Below are 13,805 nucleotides of genomic sequence, written 5' to 3' on the forward strand. Positions count from 1 at the left end.
TCATTAATAAATTAACCTGTTAATTATTGTGACTACAATTGGCTGCTCTTGACCTTTTTTTTTAGATTCATGCCACCCAAAGACAGTACTATTAAACTAGTCTCTTGTCTACCTATACGACAAAAAAGCATTTGAATCCAGTTTGAGCCTCTGAAATTCCAACGACTCAAAATTCCAAATTTGATCTAAACTGGAACAAAACTTCTAAAAAGAAAGAAAGAAATTACGAAAGAAACTCTGTGATACTGAACCTCATAAAAGAAAATGCAAGAATTAGGATTAACTACAAGTCTAGTACTACGTGGCGAATGATATAATCTGGCAAGGTCTCATCGAAAAGGAAGATGAGAAACGTGAAAAAGTTTAGCATGTGAAATGGCCCATGCGAACAGTGGTGCCAAGGATTAATACTAAAGTTTTTATCTGACAATTTAAGATGCGAGTTACCTGCTCAAGGCCAAACTAGGAGGATCTTCTGTTGAAACCAGTGCCGGATGCAAGAGGAAAACTTTTCCTCCGGATGGACAGTTCCCCAAAACCAACGAAAGACTTTTTGAGTATCCCAATTTTTGTGCAGCTGAAGAAGAGACTGACAGGATGTTTCTCTAAAATGAATTTCACGTCAAGGATGATACGCAAGATTGTGAATAAGCAGAATGTAATTAGAGAGAAATATTCTGGGTGGGGACCGTACGTCGTAGACCTACTAAAAAATCATATTTTATAGTTTAATTAGGGTACAACTTCATTCCCCAAAATCTGCACCACACACTAATTTTAGCTAATTCCATGTCCTCATCAACAATTACCCTTTGCAATCTATTAATCAAAGATTCAATAACAACACTGAAAATGCTCCCTCACCCCAAGCATGTAGGAAGAAGACCACTTAAAAGACAAGAAAAAACCTCAGTTATAGATATTAAAAGGTATGCATCAAAGAACGATATTGACTTCTGTCACAAACATTAGAGTTTATTCATACAATATACACACTGTATATAAAACGTCAGGGATGACGCTTGAATTAAAAAAAAAATCATTCAAAATACTCGGTGACATTATATCCTTCCAACGAAAAAACCAAATGATTGAAAACTAGGGGGGAAAAAAAGAAGCTTATTTTTACGGAAAGAACGCATCCGAGTAATGACATCTAAAACTGGATCTCAGAACAGGATCTCTGCCTACAGAGGATAATTAACCTTCGAATGACATATGATGCTCCTTTCTCTTTCTCCTCTTCTTCTTCTTCCGAGGATTTCCTCACCGCTCTCTCTCCTCAAAGATAGACAGGAGAGGTGGAAAGGTACGTAGATCAAAACATTAGACAGAACGCGATACCTGAACAAACACTCCTGTCTCTAATGAAATGTTTTGGACGGTATGCAACTCTCTCTCTAATAATAGCTTGCTTTTCCCTGGAATGGCAGGGTTCATTGAGAGTAAATGTTCAAAAATAAAAATAAAAATATTAATATATTATATATATATATATATATATATATATATATATATATATATATATATATGTATTATATAATTTATATCATATATTACTTATATATACTATATATAATATACAGTATATGTAATATATATGTAATATATATACATATATATATTTATTTATTATATATATATAAATTTATATATATATATATATATATATATATATATATATATATATATATATATATATATATATATATATATATATATATTTACAGAGAGAGAGAGAGAGAGAGAGAGAGAGAGAGAGAGAGATAAATTTAGGCTTTCTAGAATGAGTTGATCTCAGATCTATGCTCGCGTACATACAAGCCTATACAATGTCTCAATACAGGCTCGCTAATCACCCAAGGAACAAGTAAAAAATGCAACTGGGGCGCAGTCGAGTTTTCTGTACAGCGTACAATGCTGTAAGAAACTCTCAGCCACGGCCCTTGAAACTTTCAGCCGCGGCCCATGAAACTTTCAGCCACGGCCCGGTGGTGGCCTGTGTTGTTGGCACCTATAACGGTGCCAGACGCACGATCATAGCTAACTTTAATCTTAAGTAAAATAAAACTTACTGAGGCTAGAGGGCTGCAATATGGTAGGTTTGATGATTGGAGGGTGGACGATCAACATATCAATTTGCAGCCCTCTAGCCTCAGCAGTTTTTAAGATCTGAGGGCGGACAGAAAAAGTGTATACGGACAGACAAATAGAAATCTCAATAGTTTTCTTTTACAGGAAATTAAAAAATTAATAAAATAAATACGTAGGTCTTTACATCGTGTTCGATCAAAGTGCTACAGACGACGAATGACAAAGGGTGAATTGAAATGGATTAAATATAGAATTTAGGCCAAAGGCCAGGCACTGGGACCTATGAGGTCATTCTGCGCTGAAACGGAAATTGATAGTGAAAGGTTTGAAAGGTGCAACAGGAGGAAAACCTCGCAGCTTCACTATGAATCAATTGTTAGGAGAGGCCGGAAAGTAAGATGGAGGAGAGAGAATACGAAAGGAGGAACAGTAAAAGGAACGAAAGGGGATGCAGCTAGGGGCCGAAGGAACGCTGCAAAGAACCTTAAGTAATGCCTACAGTGCACCGCACGAGGTGCAGTGACGGCACTAACCCCCCTACGGGATCGACCAGGTGCATTATTTCTGCGCCATTTTCATCAATGTTACCTGGTTAGCGTATCGAATGGCTTCGTCAGATAATGAGAAACGTCATGACTTGAGAGAATGGTAAAATTATCAGTGTTATTGATATCAAATTTATTACCATCATGACTTGAGAAAATTATAAAATTGTCATACTACTGATATCAAATTTATTAATTATCATGGCTTCATAGCTTTAAAAAATTATTAAATTATCAGTGTTATTGAAATCAAATTTATTATTCATCCCAATTCTGAATATTTTTGTGTAATTGTGTTATTGTACGAGTTTGGGGCTTGTTCATTTATAATTATAAAAAAGTCACTCTATTATTATTATTATTATTATTATTATTATTATTATTATTATTATTATAACAAGGAAATCCGGTCTTGCCAACATCTCCATTCATCGCAAACGTCCAAAATAAACAGACAGCCTTTAAAACGAGGAAGGCAGAAAATGCTTCAGAAATTATTCATAGAATAAAAATTGAAAGATGCTCCCCAACCTGGGAAATAGAGAGAGAGAGAGAGAGAGAGAGAGAGAGAGAGAGAGAGAGAGAGAGAGAGAGAGAGAGAGACTGGAGTAACATACACTTACTAGGAGAGAGAAAGAGAGAGAGACCGGAGTAACATACACTTACAGAGAGAGAGAGAGAGAGAGAGAGAGACTGGTGTAACACATACACTTACATGGAGAGAGAGAGAGAGAGAGAGAGAGAGAGAGAGAGAGAGAGAGAGAGAGAGAGAGAGGGTAACACATGCTCTTACATGGAGAGAGAGAGAGAGAGAGAGAGAGAGAGAGAGAGAGAGAGAGAGAGAGAGAGAGAGAGAGAGACTGGTGTAACACATACACTTACATGAAGAGAGAGAGAGAGAGAGAGAGAGAGAGAGAGAGAGAGAGAGAGAGAGAGAGAGAGAAAGAGGAGAGAGAGACTTCTAGGTGGAACACACACATACATGCACAGGCTAGGCGACTCTCTCTCTCTCTCTCTCTCTCTCTCCTCTCTCTCTCTCTCTCGGTCCTCTTCTCCGAGACTTACCTACCCAGTGCTCTCCCCGACGCCAAGGTGAAAGGTTTGCTTTGTTCCGTTCCAGCCGTTCCGCTGTCCACTCGCATTTCAGAAAACGGAGTTTACCGATGGAAAACTTTTTACTTGAAATCTGACTTCGCCTTCATTTGCATAGGGGCGTGAAAAAGTATCTATGGGACGTCCTTATAAAGTATATTTTAACTTACGTAAAGTCATTAAGGTGCGAGGAATGTTAAAATTCTAGGAAAAGTTTCTTAAAAAGGATTTAGATGTATCAACCACGCACTGACTTCCCTAGTTTTTCAAGTCAGAACTGGTGAGTGAAGTAAGTAATTTAGATTTTAAGTGGAATTTTATCAAAACTAGAAACACTGTAAACGTCAGTCAAAACACACAAAAAAACTTCATTGATATGACACAGGAGAGTCTGTAAAATACCTAGATCTGCAAACCCCTAATTCTAACATAAGCATCCAGGTTCCAATGTCATCGATTAAGGCATCACGAAAATGACAGTTTGGATGGTCACCGGCGATTGGGTAGGTAAAGTTCTCTCAATTGTTTTGGTAATCATATTTCATGATCTCTGAATATCAACCATATATTTAAAACTAACGAAAAAAAGTCTAAATAAACACAAATAAAGTCTAAATAAATGAATAAAAATATCAGTAAACACAAATATATCCTGCAAACACAACCACGGAAACATATTGGTAATTTTTTTTTATGGGTGGAGCGGAAGGGCGCCTCATTAAATTTTCGTTTTCCATCAAAGAATTATGACTTCGCATATGGAACAGATGTCGGGTGACATTCTAACATTCCGAACTTGTAAAACGAGTGTATGGCCACGGTTCCATAAACTTGTGGCAATTTTCAAAGGTATAAACCCTATACGGAAAAGGAATAATTTATTATTGAAATAAGATAGTAAGTTTTATCTTTTATTTTTCTAATCCTTTATCTGCAGGAGAACAGTAAAAGCAAACCATTTACGAATTTGCAGCGGTATTTGATATCAGAACAGGCCGTGTATTTGTGTGTGTGTGTATATATATATACATACATACATACATACATACATACATATATATATATATATATATATATATATATATATATATATATATATATATATATTTTTTTTTTTTCATAAATATATATCCCCTTATCAAGAGTTGACTCTACAGAAAAATCGAGAGGGTATTGCCTGTCACGTTCATACTGCAAATTTTTAATCATGGATGAAAACATAAGCTAAAAAAATCACAGTTTCATCCACTGCATTCACAGACCTACGCAGACTCAGCAGTACATCAACCCACCCACAAACGCTGCGCCACTCTCCTTCCTGGATAATTGGTCTCTTTCTTTTCAGTTCTTTCAAGAAATCTATCGGACGCTTTCTTAAGTATTCCTCTCCTACTGCCTAACACTTCCTAATTGTAGAATAAGAGGAATTTATTTTTGGTGACAGAAATTCATTTCTCGCTATAATGTGGTTCGGATTCCACATTATTGCTAGGTAACCAATTGGTTCTTAGCCACGTAAAATAAATCTAATCCTTCGGGCCAGCCCTAGGAGAGCTGTTAATCAGCTCAGTGGTCTGGTTAAACTAAGGTATACTTACTTTTTGTACACTCTTCTCACCAAATTATCGCCTTCCATTCTTTTCATATGATTAAACTGTCTCCAAGGAACTTTTAACTCATGCTACCATTTTTACCACGTTTTAAATATCTCCATGCCTCACTTTTCAATTTTTCCTACATATGCTATATAAACAAGTAATTTCAGCATTTTTAACATTTTTTTTTCACTAGTACTCAAGATATACAATCCTATCCATATATGACTAAACAGCCTCAAAAAACTTTTCACCTATGCTAAAATTTTTACCATATTTTTTAAGTATCTCTATAACTCACCTTCAACTCGTTTTACATATATTACATAAACAAGTCATTTCAACATTTTTAACCTTTTTTCTTTAAATGGCACTCAAGATCTACAATCCTTTCCATATGTGATTAATCTGTCTCAAAAGGACTTTTAACATGTGCTCACATTTTAACCACATCTTTGAGATATCTCCATATGTCACCTTTCATTTCTTCTTACATATACTACACAAACGGGACATTTCAAGAGTTTTAACCTAATTTTCTTTTACTGGCATTCAAGATATACAATCCTTTTCCATATATGATTAAACTGTCTCAAAAGGGCTTTTAACATGTGCTCACATTTTTATCATAATTTTTAAATATCTCCATAACACACCTTTCAGTTCTTCTTACATATACTACATAAACAAGTTTTTCAACAGTTTTAATTTTTTTTTTTTCATTGGCACTCAAGATCTGCAATTCCCTTCCATAATGGAGGACTGGCTTGATAGTCTCTTCATACATTCCAACCATGGCCTTCTCTGACATAGCCATTTTATCCAAAATTTTCTACTTTCCTTCACTTGTTCTTTATATCACCTCTTCCACTATCATGCATTCCACTCTCCTACAGTTCCGTATTAACATTCATTGGCCAGTTTTCCTTGCTTCCATTTACACTTACAACTTTAATCTCACTCATTTTTACTTTCAATTATCCCGTCTTTTAAACACTTTCACCTATATCTGCATTTTCTCCTCACTGCTCCCGATTCTAACCTGTACTGTACCATCTGTTAACATCAGTCCTTTCACACTACATTTACGACCGTCTTATCACACACGTTAGCATCTTAACCTAATTTCCCATCTCTGATTTCTCGAATCGCTCCATACGAAGATATTAAATAATCACAAAAATATAGCACAATAGGGAAAGACCCACTTATACGCCAAACTAGTCACTCCCCTATCTACACATTCTAACACGTTTCAGGTACATAAGAAATTTTCAACTGTTCTCAACATAATACTTTCAATGTTAAGCAAATCGACACCCCTCTATGTTCATATTTGTCATGTACAGCTTCTAACAATACTTCTAACTTCTAACAATACAGTTTTATAACAGACAAAATATACATACATCCCATCTCTGTCTAAAACCAAATGTTCTCCCATTATCAGTCCACTTGTCATTTGTAATTGTTTCTCAGCAAAAAATCTTACCATTCTGCTTTCCTGGAACACTAATTAATATTATGCCTCCGTAATTGTGCAAGAGCAGAGGTGGCTAAATTGTCCACTTTATCTGACTGCACCTTTAAAAGGCCTCATCGTTTAAAAGGTGTTTTTATTGTTTTGGGCATTTCAAAACAACACATCCTTGTCCTCAACAGTTGAAATGAGGCAAATGGGGTAACTGTAATAATTTGTATTAATACAAAGCTAAGGATTGAGAGGAAGGTGACGACCAATCAGAAACGAACTTAGAGAAAGGTGACGACCAATCAGAAACGAACTTAGAGAAAGGTGACGACCAATCAGAAACGAACTTAGAGAAAGGTGACGACCAATCAGAAACGAACTTAGAGCAAGGTGACGACCAATCAGAAACAACGAAAAGGTGACGACCAATCAGGAACTTAACGACCAATCAGTCACGAACTTAGACAAGGTGACGACCAATCAGACCATCGATTTTCCAGTAGACAGGCCACAACCATCGATTTTAAAAGGCAGGGACGTAGCAGTGGGCGTTGCCCATTCAATAGACAGGAAAAGAGGGCTTAATGTCAGGTAGGACTCTCAGGTGAGCTGTACGTGTCCCATAGATGTCGTAACAGCGTTGGGAGGTGAATAATTCTTCCATAATGGAGGTTTATTGTGGGTTTTTCCTCTTTAAGGTAAAATGCTTCTAACATTGGGAGGCTTTGAGGACGAGATGGAGTCCCTGTCTGTCCTTGTAATGTCATGACAGGGACATTTTGGGAACGATAGGAGAGACAGTCGAGTCATCATCATCCTGACAATACGAAGGATTCTGCAGTCTAAATTCTTATCCTTGGAGTGAGAGAGGAGTTGAGGAGGAAGGGCCTTGGTATCCAGGAGGGGAGAGAGAGAATATGTAGCGTGTATAAAGGCTACGGAAGTTTTCTGTAAATGGGGTTCATCCAACATTCAAAGTTGAAGTCATATTGTGACAAAAATTGTTATTTTTGCTGTGGGCCACAAATAGCTGCATGTTGAGAGAGAGAGAGAGAGAGAGAGAGAGAGAGAGAGAGAGAGAGAGAGAGAGAGAGAGAGAGAGAGAAATATATATTTGTATATATATACATACACGTGTATATATGTGAATGTGTGTATTCTTACGGGTATCTGACACCAGAACGCATTTAAATACCGAAGACCAGACCCTCATTAAACGAGCCTTACCCCTAATTGCATTTCTCAGGAACATAATTTGTGATTAAAAGCCTTCGCTAAAATCAGATAATGCGACGCGTAATTTGTAACTGGGTAATTACCGTAACTTGCACTACTTCAATTACTCAAATGGATTGACAGTCTGCTTCCTAGTAACTCGTTAAATACATGTTTTAATTACCTCTGGTCCTTTATTCTTCACAGTATCAACATCACGATACAATTCTGTATTGTAATTAATATTATTAGGTTTTATGTCATTTTCTCAAAGTGGATAATTTCTTTGAAAAATAGGCTTTATTACATTATTTATAAATATAATACTATTATCATTATTTTTAACATACAGTACTAATACTTTTAAATAAAAAACAAAGTTAATTAGAGTAAAACATTATGATATACTTATATAAACATCAATAATCTATTTTCAAAGCTGACGGTAAATTTCCACAGCCAATATCCTTATACCTCATCGTGAGTGGTGGAAGATTATTCAGCTCCTATCCACCAAAGGTTACAATTGAAATATTTCGGCCAATAAGAATCAAGAAAAGAGCTTGGTTGATATCGGCTGCCTGAATTTACCGTCAGCGTGTGAAATAACGCAAGCATTCCACCTTACTTTCTTAATGATTTTCTTCAAGGGAGATAGGTAAAAGCACCGAAGAATCAATGACTTTAAATAAAGAGAAAACTTGTTTTATTTACAACAAATTTTACAACCTTTCAATATTATAGTGCTGGAAGGTTATAGCTCAATACCAGGAAGCAGTATTTAAGAGTTTTACTATAGATGAGTTCTACCCTTCTGGGGTTGGGGGATTACCTCGGGGAGAGAGAGAGAGAGAGAGAGAGAGAGAGAGAGAGAGAGAGAGAGAGAGAGAGAGAGAGAGAGAGAGAACTGATCTTAATGGAAAGAGCCATCTTTACGCTCAGGAATGCATGTAACAATTTTGTCTAAGTATCGTAGATATACATATACATCCATACACATACACACACACACACACACACACACACACATATATATATATATATATATATATATATATATATATATATATATATATATATATATATAATGTGTAATACACGTCTTACGGCTCAATATGTACCTAAATAGTTTATTTTATCATGTCTCCCGTTACTTAACTTTCAAAGCAAAAATGTACATAAGTCCTCCTGCCTCTGAATTCGTAATAACAGATTATAAAAAAATAGGAATGATACAGAATATTTTTTTATATTTTGACTGAATATAACAAAACCGTTACTAACACGAAGCATGAAAAGACAGAATGAAAACGAGTTATTTTTAAAATTTATTTAGACAGAACAATAATAAAGCTAATTCAGAAACTATTTTCAAACACCAGAATCAGAAAGCTATTTTTAATATCTATTTAGACAGAACAAGAATCAAAAGCTATTTTTAAAACCATTTTGACAGAACAAGTATCAGAAAGCTATTTTTAAAATCTATTAAGACAAAACAAGAATCACAAAGCTTTTTTAAAACCATTTTGACAGAACAAGAATCAGAAATGTATTTTTAGAAACCATTTTCACAAAACAAGTATCAAAAAGCCATTTTTAGAAACCATTTTGACAAAACAAGTATCAGAAGGCCATTATAAGAGACCATTTTGACAAAACAAGAATTGGAGATAAAAGAACGAATTAATAAGATGAAAATAAGAGTCCAACTGAACAGCAATAATTATTCTGCCGAATAAACAGAAAATAAAAACGATTCAGCCTTCATTTGTGACTTCCATTAACCCAAACAAACGCCAAGGCAGGAACTTCCAGCTCTTCCGAGTAAGAAAGACAAAGAAGAAGAAATTGACAATTACCCGACTAAAAATAAGATCATAATGAAGACAAGTTTTGCAAATAGAAAATGCTTTGATTGAAAGCACCGACTGACTTATCAATTTTGTTACTTTCTCTCTCTCTCTTTCGGGATTATATAAACAAGGAATCGGTCTGTCCCTCATTCCAAGAGAGGGCGATTTAGGTCCCCGGGCCTGACATCAGTTTCGGCACCCCCCCGCATCGTAATGGCTTTGGCCCTGTCTTGTAATGGGCCCTGATAAATCTCCCTTAGGGATTAGGCGGTGATAAATCCGGGTTGTAAGTTGAAAGATTAAGAAATCTATGTCAGTGGTATTTGCCAAGTGCTGTTCCTTCGGTAAATCAAAGGTGACTGTTTAATTGCTTTTCTCTCTCCCTCTTTCCATTCACAAGAGAAGAACCATGGGTTCGATCTTAAATGGGGAAGGATCTATCAAGGGGCCCTGTTATCTGAAATCCATTGTGCATTTTTTGACCTAAAGTGATTATTACATGGTGATCAGTCGACTGCTATTGGTCATAGTTCCAGGGGTCTGGAGAGAAAGGGTGCCAATAATGATTTTAAGTTCTTATATATGTATATATATATATATATATGCATATATATATATATATATATATATATATATATATATATATATATATATATATATATATTATAAATATATATACACACACATTATGTAACGTTGCGTTTACTCAGGACTTATCTTTTCAAACGAATTATTAATATACCAATCAATCTGCTGAGTTAAAAAAAACGCTTTTGTCCCTCCGAGCCATATTAAAGTAAATAAACTCTCAATCAAAATTAAGTGGATTCTTAACTATGAGATTACATTTGGGAAATGATGACTTTCCCAATGACTTATTATAAATGAAATTTTGGTCAATTTTCAGAGCAATATTTCGCTTCGGGAATAATAATAATAATAATAATAATAATAATAATAATAATAATAATAATAATAATATAATAATAATAATAATAATAATAATATCAATTTATATATATATATATACAAGTCATATATATATATATATATATATATATATAGAGAGAGAGAGAGAGAGAGAGAGAGAGAGAGAGAAGAGATGGAGAGAGAGTAGTTCTTATTCTTAGAAGATCTATAAGATCGAATATGACTGAATTTGAGAGAGAGAGAGAGAGAGAGAGAGAGAGAGAGAGAGAGAGAGAGAGAGAGAGAGAGAGAGAGAGAGAGATAAATGTATGTTACACAATTTACTATTGAAAAATACACGAGGAAAAAATTCAGTATTCTTGAATATTCTGAATTAAATTTTCACAAAAAATACAGAAATTAATCAAAGCATCAGATAAAAAAAAGATAAAAGCTTATATAAATTAACAAATGCATTTGTTCATTTCACGACGAACTTTTATTAATTAACTGATAAAAAAAGATAAATTAGACTGAACAACAAAACTAAAATGATAAATAATTCGAAAGTTTGTAAAAAATATGTTACGATCCTTTCATGATGTATTTGAATTCCTGTTCGATGCCACGTTCCCGGATCGTATTCATGTAAAATGTCGAGCTCGCGTTCCTGGATCGTATATACGGAATGTCGATCCCACTATGTTCCTGGATCGTATTCATGTAATATCGAGCTTGCGGTCTTGGATCGTATTTAGGGAGCGTCGATCCTACTACGTTCCTGGAGTGTATTTATGGAGTGTCGATCCTACGCTCCTGGATCGTATTCATGTAATGTCGAGCTCGCGTTACTGGATCATATTTACGAAGTGTCGATCCTACTACGTTCCTGGATCGTATTTATGAAGTGTAGATCATATCTTCCTGGATCGTATTTATGGAGTGTCGAATTTACGTTCTTTGATCGTATTTACGGAGAGTCGCTCCTACGTTCCTGGATCGTATTCATGCAACGTCGAGCGAGCATTTCTGGATCGTATTTACGGAGTGTCGGTCCTATGTTCCCGGATCGTATTTACGAAGTGCTGACCATACGTTCCTGGATCTTGGTTATGGAGCGTCGAGCTTACATTATCTGATCGTATTTACAGAGTGTCGATCCTATGTTCATGGATCGTGTTTACGAACTGTCGATCCTACTAATTGTTCATGAATTATCGATCCTACTACGTTCCTGGATCACATTTACAGAGTGTCGACCCTAAGTTCCTGGATCGTATTTACGAGTTGTTGATCCTGCTACGTTCCTGGATCGTATTTGCAGTGTCGACCCTAAGTTCCTGGATCGCCTGTCGATTCCTGAAACAGGGGGAATAATGACTTTACCCTTTAAAAAGAGACTTTAAGTATATGTAAATAAACACATATTCAACTTCTTAGCAATGGAAAATGGTGTGGTATACTGATGTCCCTACCTTGCCCAGATCTGAAGGAGACAGGATTAAAAGTTGGGAAAGATATAAAGAAAATGGAATATAAACTTAGGATTTGTTAATATGTAAACGAACTATCTATTTGATGAAGTATGGAGATCCACACACACACACACGTAAAAAAATATATATATACACACACGCATACATACATACATATATATATAAAATTTATATAAATAAATATATAAATATATATAAACATACACACACACATATATATATATATATATATATATATATATATATATATATATACTATATATATATATATATATATATATATACTATATATATGTTAAGAGAGAGAGAGAGAGAGAGAGAGAGAGAGAGAGAGAGAGAGAGAGAGAGGTTAAGGTGAATTTAAACCAATAACATCGATTCCTGTTTTCTAAGCAACCCGTTTTCTTCCGGTTCCAAGAATTGATATAGGCGGGACTTAAACATTCTACCCAGACACTGCTTTCCGGAGGTCTACTGCGTAAGTCAATTACCAAATGGCGATCAAACAGAACCTGTTGACTCGCCTTCATTTCCTCGAGTCATTTTCCTCTTGTAGATTACGAGATACGAGTCAACAGAAAGGAAGGCAGCGTGGGAGATGGTTAGGATCCTAAAATAAAAAAAAGGAAATATATAGATACAAAATATGAATGCATGTCCTTTTTTTTTTTAAATCTATACGTCAGTGATAACTGTTGTTGGTAAAGCCACTTTACTGTAAAGAATAAGTCATGCAATCTAAAGGAACTCCCTTTTCTACGTAGTAGGCCGTCCTAACAAAGTGACATTTTTCCCTTTATATGCCGTGTAGGCCTACTCGCTCTAGTGAGGCCGTAAGCCTAAATCTCCAACAATCCCCCCCCGCTCCTACCCAGTCCTACAGGAGCACTATTTCCCAGCGACCTGACATATCCCTTCTAATCCTGCAAGAGGCTGTAACTTATGACCCTTAGTGAAGTAATTGATCTTTAGTCCACGATGCCATTCGCTCTGCCAGAGATGCTGCAGTTAAAATTCGTCACAAACATTTCTGCGTTTGTGAGATCAGTATTTTTGGATATTGTGTGAGATAACGTTTAGATTTCAACGCTTCTTCCACGTCGCATCGTAACGCCACGTAAAGGACGATTATCAGGCGGCTGCTCTGAAGATCGTCAGGATATTGTGAGTATATACTTCTCACTTGCTAAAATGAGTATCAATTTACATTTTGGTGCAAAGATGAAAGTGTCATTGCAACATCAAAGGCATGGAATTCCTTGAGGATCAGGCTATAAGCGATTTACAATCGGAAAAGTAGTCCATTGAAGGAATTGTCCCTTCAAATTTAAAACCAGTATCGAACGAGGTATCTTTCATTCATTTTAATAGTTATTTTGCACTGAAATTCAGCTATTGTAGGAAATACAATGGTTTAAACGTCCCTGTTTCTTTTATTGAAACGTCTGCAAGCGGTTGGCAATGCCAACATATTCCACCTTAATTCCTGACACCCGAGTGTTATTTTGCCTTTGAATTTCAATTGTTGTAGG

General features: G+C 35.5%; 1 protein-coding gene across 1 annotated transcript in view; it reads left to right on the plus strand.

Moving 5' to 3' along the window:
• The first annotated feature begins 3,727 nt into the window (after positions 1-3,727).
• Positions 3,728-13,805, plus strand: part of LOC136853596 (protein CEPU-1-like) — a 241,480-nt gene continuing 231,402 nt past the window's right edge. Inside the window, exon 1 of the mRNA XM_067129343.1 lies at positions 3,728-4,234. The gene's annotated coding sequence lies outside the window, so the exon portion shown is untranslated. The remainder of the gene's footprint in view (positions 4,235-13,805) is intronic.

The sequence above is a fragment of the Macrobrachium rosenbergii genome, chromosome 27, assembly GCF_040412425.1.
Source record: "Macrobrachium rosenbergii isolate ZJJX-2024 chromosome 27, ASM4041242v1, whole genome shotgun sequence".
NCBI classification, from domain to species: Eukaryota; Metazoa; Arthropoda; class Malacostraca; order Decapoda; family Palaemonidae; genus Macrobrachium; species Macrobrachium rosenbergii.